We start from the raw sequence: 7,762 nt of genomic DNA on the forward strand, positions 1-7,762 counted from the left end.
GATTCTAGTATCTGTATTCATTTTTATGGTTTTAGGTTTCGATACTAGTTGTTTTTTGGTATTTTTATCACTACCGGTAACTGTAACAAAACCTTACTTTGTAACTCGCAACTTTATGTTTTATATTAGGTCTGATACTGTTGTAAACAATGTCTGATACTGTTGTAAACAATATTTTGAGTCTGTTTGGTACGAGGTAATGGAATAAGCGATGAAATGCAATGAGCGAGGGAATGGAATACGAGGTAATGGAACGGATCATTACCATTTCATTGACATGTTTTGTTATCATGTGAGTATGACATGAATTATTAGTTTTTATTTTTTGCTAAGCTAGAAAAAGTCATAATAAAATAAAAAATGGTAGTGAGTGGTGGTATGCGGCGAGCACTAATGGTGGTGGTGGGTGCGGGAGCGATTGTTGGTGGTGGCAGGTGGTGGTGATAGTGGGCGGTGGCGGCGGTGGTAATTGGACGGTGTTGGTGGTGACGGTTGGGAGTGATGGTTGGTGGCTATGGGCGGCGATGGTAGGTGGTGGTGGGTGGTTGGTAGTGGCGGCGGAGGCGGGTGTTGGTGGCGGGGGCGGTGGAGGCGGTGGTGGTTGGTGGCGGCCAGCGGAGACAGTGGTGGGTTGTGGTGGTGCATGGGGGAGAGGGCAATGGGTGATAATGGTGGGAGAGTGGTATAGGTGATGTGAAAGGTGGATAGAATGAATTTAGGGTGTTTGAGGGATTGGAATGAACATGGTAGTGAGTAATTCCATTTTATTGACCGATCAAACACATTTTTTTTTCTTTCCATCAAAATGGTCTATTCAATTTCGCCTCTCATTCATACATACCGAACGCTACCTTTTTATATTTTATGCGTATACCGGATCCGTGCTGTATAATGCAAGGACTTCCACTAGTTCTTCCTTGTAACGTGATAGATGAGATGTCAATATCTTTACCTCTCTATATATACCATTCACCTCTATTTGAACTTCAAGCGACTTGATTGACATATATTAATCCATATATATCTCTGATATAGAATATGTCTCTAGGAAAAGATGATGTCATCCGACCCATTGCGAATTTTCCTCCCGAGATCTGGGGAGATCAATTTCTCGTCTTCAACCAGGTATATATATGCCAATTATAGAATATGTGTGTTGTGTCAACTTCTTTACAAACATAATAAACGAATTATTTAACGTCCTTTTAGGAAGACTCTTACAATTAATTTTTGTATTAATGTTTATGCTCATTTGAGTAATATTGATCTTGATATGTGATGTATATATATAAGCAACAAGAACAAGATGAAGTTGAACAGATGATCAAATATTTGAAAGAAAATGTGAGTAAAGAACTACTGACAATGCTGGATATCCCGATTCAACATGCAAAACTGTTAAAACTAATCGACTCAATCCAACGCCTTGGCGTTGCATATTATTTTGAAGACGAGATTAACCAAGCATTACAACACATTTTTGATGCATATGGTGATAACTGGAAAGGCACTAACGCTTCCCTTTGGATGAGGCTCTTGCTTTTACAAAAACTTGTCTTGGTGACATAGCAAATGATCCTGTTTTGAGAAACTCTTTCTTTTCTACCGAGATACAAGAAGCACTTAAGCAACCTTTGCATAAAAGGTTGCCAAGACTAGAGGCATTACGCTACATACCATTCTACGGACAACAAGCTTCTCGTAACGAATCTTTGCTAAAACTTGCTAAGTTAGGGTTCAACCTACTTCAATCACTGCACAAGAAAGAGCTAAACCAAGTCTGCATGTATAAAATTCTAACTACTATGTTTTGTCTCATCTTTCAATACATCAAAGTTAACCAAGCATTGAATTTATTTTACATATTAGTAGGTGGTTTAGGAACGAGACATCTACTTCTAGGTTTTCTTTTTTTTGAAAATTCTTGTACTACTTCTAGGGTGTTAGCTATATACCCCTATAAGCGAATGGTATGTTCGCTTGTAATAAAAAAGAACTCCATAATGTTTGGTGAAAACTATATTGGGTTCGTGCGTTTATCAACCCAACGAACTTTGCATGATTAGCTTGTAGCTAGGGTAGCGATAACTCTAGAAGTACCGGTCTTGTTTCTAAATAACCTACTTCTAGCAAAACCCTCAAGAATCACTTAGTGTGTGTATGAATTTATTGCAGGTGGTGGAAAGATTATGATGTTCCTAACAATCTACCTTACGCCAGAATTAGACCGGTTGAGTGCTACTTTTGGGCGTTAATGGTGTACTATGAGCCACAATATTCTGTATCTAGAGTCTTCTTAGCAAGATTTATGTTGCTTCAAACATTTTTTGATGACACTTATGATGCTTACGGGACATATGAAGAACTTGAGAAATTTACTGAAGCAATTGAAAGGTATGCTATAAAGGAACGTGAAGTTTGTTAACTGGAACCAAATAAATTTTCAATTTATAAACTAAGTGACAAGTAATTTATAGGTGGTCAGTTACACCATCGGATGAGCTTCCTGAAAACATGAAACTTTTATATCGAATCCTCATGAATCTTTTTGAAGAAATGAAGAAAATCTTGTCGAAGGAAGGAAAATCATTTCATCTTAACTATATGAAAGAGGCGGTAAGTTTCAGCTCATTCTAGCATATTTGTGTTGTATTTGCAGTTGGTTTGAAGAATGAATTTAAATGTTTGTTGACATTTTCCGAAAAGTGTTTGTACAAATAGACAGCAAACTCATTCAAAAGATGGCATTGGAATGTTCGAGTTAGATGGTGTGAAAAGCAAACTCATCGTGTTCGCTGGTGATTAAGGAAGCAAACTCAAAGTTCTGTGAATAGACAATCTTGCTCTAGATGGAAACTCTAAGAAGGCATGCACAATTCGTGCGTGTGACAAGCGAACCTAAAAAATTATTTGTTAGCTTTTGCATGAATTCACTACACATACCTACTTTTACAATGAGTTTTTAAAAAAATGCCTTTGAACAGCCATTCCCCATATATTCTGTTTGTACTCATATCTATTTTTTAAGAGTGGACTGATCTTAATTAGTTCCTCAACTTATGAAACATATTGATATGTTTATGGTCTATAGGTGATAGAGTATGTCCAAAGCTACATGACAGAAGCGAAATGGACGAATGAAGGGTATCTACCAACGGTGGAGGAGCACTTAAAAGTTTCATATATTAGTATCGGCTATAAATGTGCTCTAATAGCAGGTTTGGCAGCCATGGGTAACGTTATCACACATGAGTCGTTCAAATGGGCGTTAAGCAGTCCTCCCCTCGTCAATGCATGCTGTCGAATTTGTAGAACCATAGACGACATTGTCACCCACAAGGTACATCCTATCAAACTGTGATATTCGCAATGCTACAAAGCGAAAGTTTACTACTGCGACATAACTTAATTATTCATGCGAATATTTAACATTATAGTAAAAATTGCAGGAAGAGCAAGATAGAAACCATGTTCCCTCTAGCATTGAATGCTACATGAAGCAATATGGTGTTAGTGAGCAGAAAACCTATGAATTGTTCAATAAAAGAGTTGAAGATGCATGGAAAGAACTGAACGGAGAGTTCCTTGCGTGTAAAGATGTTAAGCTTCCTATAACTATGAGGGTGATCAATTTCGCACGTTCCATGGAGGTTCTTTATAAGAACAAGGACCATTTCACAAATGTTGGAGAAGAACTCATAAGTCATATCAAGTCTCTTCTTGTTAATGCAGTCATGATATGATATTCAGCAGCCATATTTCACGCATTTGGCTAGCTGTGGTAACATTAAATAAGATGTCAAGTGGTTTAACTAGTTACTTGGGCAGCTTGAATTCTAATAGCAATTCTAATATTGCTATGCATGTACTAAGTTTTATTTTGCATCGTATTTTGGTGTTTGTGTAATAAAGTGTTGTGTTATATGTATTCTAAAATAAATTGTTTGAAGGCCATTCAAACTTATAGCTTCCTGTAATCCAAATGAACTTATAAATTAGTAAGTGTTCTGATTATGTATGAAACCGGTTCATAAAACCACTTTCCACTAATAAGAATTATATTATTTATATATATATATATATATATATTACAATTTGAAACTTTCTAATGCATCATAACTTATACATTTTGCTTCTTTGTTTGTACACTGACCTTGCCTCTCTATGTTATATGAGCTGAAGCTAAGCTTAACCAAATTCGTGTTTTAGAAGTTGTATAGTTGGTTTATTTTGCTATACATGGTGCTTTAAACATTGTAAATTTGGCTAAGTGTATTGTACCTGTTTTTATCGGTGTTTAAGCCACCATGTTATACAAGTGTCTTCTTCACAACAAACCTGTCTGTCTTTTGCATGTTCTTTCACCCTTTGCCTTCTCTCTCTTTTCTTTTGTATGCTTCCTTCTCTCTTTTCAGGCGATAAATCCGGTTTCATTGACACATCTGATTGTGTGTCGTCGGGTTCCATTTTCGAAAACCTAGGCGGCGTCGTGACGAGGTGTATGGGTGGTGGTAAACCATCGTTGCTGGCGGCAATTTTAGGCCGTTGTTGTTGGAAGTGGTGGCCGTTGCTGGATTCCATTATGGAATCCTTGGCAGCGGCAATGACGGAAGTAAGACGGTGATGTTTGAATGGCAGCGGCGATGACAGAAGTAAGACGGTGATGTTTGAATGTCGTGGGGTTCCATTTTAAGTCTTAAATAGCGTCGATGGTGGTGGGGAACTTCGACTTTTCACTATGGTCATGGATGAGGGGTTTTGCCCTAATTTTGAGGTAATTAACTACTTTCTAACCTTTAAAGTTTGATTTGACTTAACCGCTGAAGTTGAAAGTTAATTAATTTGACTCTTTGGTAGCATATTTATTTAAGGATTGAATAATTTTGATACAGTTTAGGTTTTTCATCCATCATGTTGAAGTTGGGGTTTCCACTTTCTCATCAGGGTTATAGGGTTGGTGGTTATGTTCCACTAATGAAGGTACTCATCTTTGTTGTTCAAAATATTATTAAAAATAGAAAGGTTAATTTTGTTGAATTTACTTAACAATTTGTCGAGAAAGTTTAAACCATAAGTTGGACTAATATGGTTATTACGGGGCTCATGATTGTTGCCAGGAACGAGGGGACAATTCAACGCCACCTTTGTCAGGTTCATTTTCCGAACTCTAGGTTGTGGTTGTGTGGTAGTGGTATGCCGAAGCGACAACTTTGTTTGTCATCGTTTATGATTTGCAGTGACTATTTTGATGGTTGGTTTTGTGGGTTGTATAGGCAGCCTATAGATGGTTGTTTTACCGGTGTCTTACCTACTTTGGCGCGGCTTGGTTGACAAAGGCAATGATGATCATGTATCTGAGCCTATGATGATGATCGTCTATCGTTGCCAGGATTCGATTCGTAACCCTTGGTGGTGATTGAGCCGATTTGACATTTGCTTACTGTGATTAGGTGTTTTGTCGCTGGCTTTACGACTTGCGTTGACATAGTTTCACTGATAACGGCTATGATGATCATGTATCTGAGCATATTATGGTTCGTTTTCTTATTCGTTTAAAGGTTAATTTTAATTTTCTTACTGCAGTTATGAAGACTTGAATGCAGTTTTAAGAAAATATAATGATTAGTTTTTTTTACAAGATGTAGAGTTGTTTGGTTTATGTTTTGAGGTTACATTCTATCTAAAACGATGATGATGATGATGATGATGATCAACTTACATGTGTTCGACTAGATTAGAGTAAAATTTTTTATTATCTACATCTTGGCAGAGTAAACTAGATGGTTATGTGTGAGAAACAATTGTTTCTCTCGCATTGCAACCTATTGATTTGAAGCCATGGTGTATTTCTCAATATCTTAACCACAATATTTATTAACAGGTTTGTGGGTTTTTATTTGTTTTCTTATAACTTTTTTTGTTGCAATGACAACTGTGTTTGTTTTGTTTTTACATTTATTTTTAGGCATATTTTTAACACTCTTTTCCTATTTTTGCCGTTGTTTTTTCCGTTTTTTTTTTTGGTGTCAAGGTTCAAGTTTGAGATTGAATTACAGCTATTGTAACTTTTACCACTAACAGGTTGAAACTGATTTCGAGTTGAAATTCGCTGCATATTTGGACTTTCCGTTAAAGGGCAACCTTGGCTATTTGTTTGTACATTGAGTTTCGCTGTGATGACGCTCCGTTATTTGGAACGGCAACGTATGTTGCAACCGTATCGGATATCTGAACCTTTGTTTTGTATCGTTGGTTTATTTAAATTCATTTTAGCTATGATGATGATGATTTGAAACGGAACTTTGAATTAGTTTGTCGTTTATCAAAACCATGATCAAAATTGATTGACTCAATCACTAAGATCTAAGCATTGCCTATGGTTTCACAATCCCTCGCAACACGGGGGTTGAATTACTAGTATATATATACAATTTGCAACTTTTGTGTGCATCATTAGTTGTACATTAAGCTTTCTAATTTGTACATCAAGTTTGTTTGGATGTATATTTCTTTTATACCCACTTTTCTTTTTATCATTTTATTATTTATTTTTTTACTTTGAACCTCAATACTTTTACCATTTAGCCCCAACACTTTTAACTCTTTAAACTTTGGTCCCCTGTATTGTTTATAATTTACAAAATTTTCGTTTTTGTATAAACTTTGCGATTAACTGTTGATCGGTTCTTCATATAAGTAATAGAAAACATGATAAATATTTAATCTATGAACCTGTTACAGCAGAGAGAGTAGTTACCGTAGCAAGGTATGATGTAGTTGACATGTTTTTCATCTTGGTCGAGTTCTCATTTAGGATGTATAGTTAAGAATGGAGATTAGGGTTCTTGAGAGGAACCCGGTTTTAGGAGTGAGGAGGCACACAAAATTGTTATGTATGTATGATTAGGTTTTGATGTTAATTGTTATGTTATTATTTATCTCTCTTTATATACACCGAGCTAGTAAGGGTAATATGGTCCATCAACAATTACCAAACTAATATATAATAAGGTATAATTAATATTTTGATCTATTATAATATAAATGATTATAATAGACATATATAAATATATTTAATTATATATTAAATCTTACATTCTCCCACTTGGCCGAGTAATCATTTATTATGAGTATTAGATAAGCATGATCAGGAGTTAACACTCAGTTTAGCTTTAAACTTAAACTGGAGCAGAGAAATACAGTCATTGTATTGAACATCAGCTCAAAACCCCCATTAATCATACTGTAGTCCTTATTTAAAACCTAATTAGTTATGATCAAAATTTTCAAGTAAGCCCTTCAGAATGTTTGATTTGCATATTAATTCATCTATATGTCATTATGCATGCAAAACATATTAAGAGACATACAAAATCAAAATTGAGGAAAAAAATATAATTAGTCATTCATAGTACGATATGCAATTATACATGGTCATTAGTAATCCTGTCTTAATTATTAAGCGCTTTCATAAGACTTATGGGTGAGACTTTTAGTTATCAGATCCTAAAGCATATCATGAATGTATTCGATAAGAAAATTTAGATTCCTTAATTCGTTCATAAACGAGTAATTAGTTTCATATCGAAAGTTAATGCGGCACTTCTCGAACTGTTACCGTTTGAGAAAACATGGTAGTTGACTTTATCATAGTAAGCCTTCAATATATAATTTATATAGAGTTAATAAACTTATAAATCCACTGATAAATTTTCAACAACATTTATTGCTAATTTCGTTGTGATTAATCAACATGTTATGT

The 7,762-nt window shown here is 35.4% G+C and overlaps 1 pseudogene; it reads left to right on the forward strand.

Annotated features, from left to right (window-relative positions):
* The first annotated feature begins 968 nt into the window (after nt 1-968).
* Nucleotides 969-3,743, forward strand: LOC143610362 (epi-cedrol synthase-like; annotated as a pseudogene).
* The last annotated feature ends 4,019 nt before the right edge of the window (nt 3,744-7,762 follow it).

Source organism: Bidens hawaiensis, unplaced genomic scaffold (genome assembly GCF_021521415.1).
Source record: "Bidens hawaiensis isolate Kalapana, Puna unplaced genomic scaffold, B.hawaiensis_p1.1 tig00025840_1, whole genome shotgun sequence".
Classification (NCBI taxonomy): Eukaryota; Viridiplantae; Streptophyta; class Magnoliopsida; order Asterales; family Asteraceae; genus Bidens; species Bidens hawaiensis.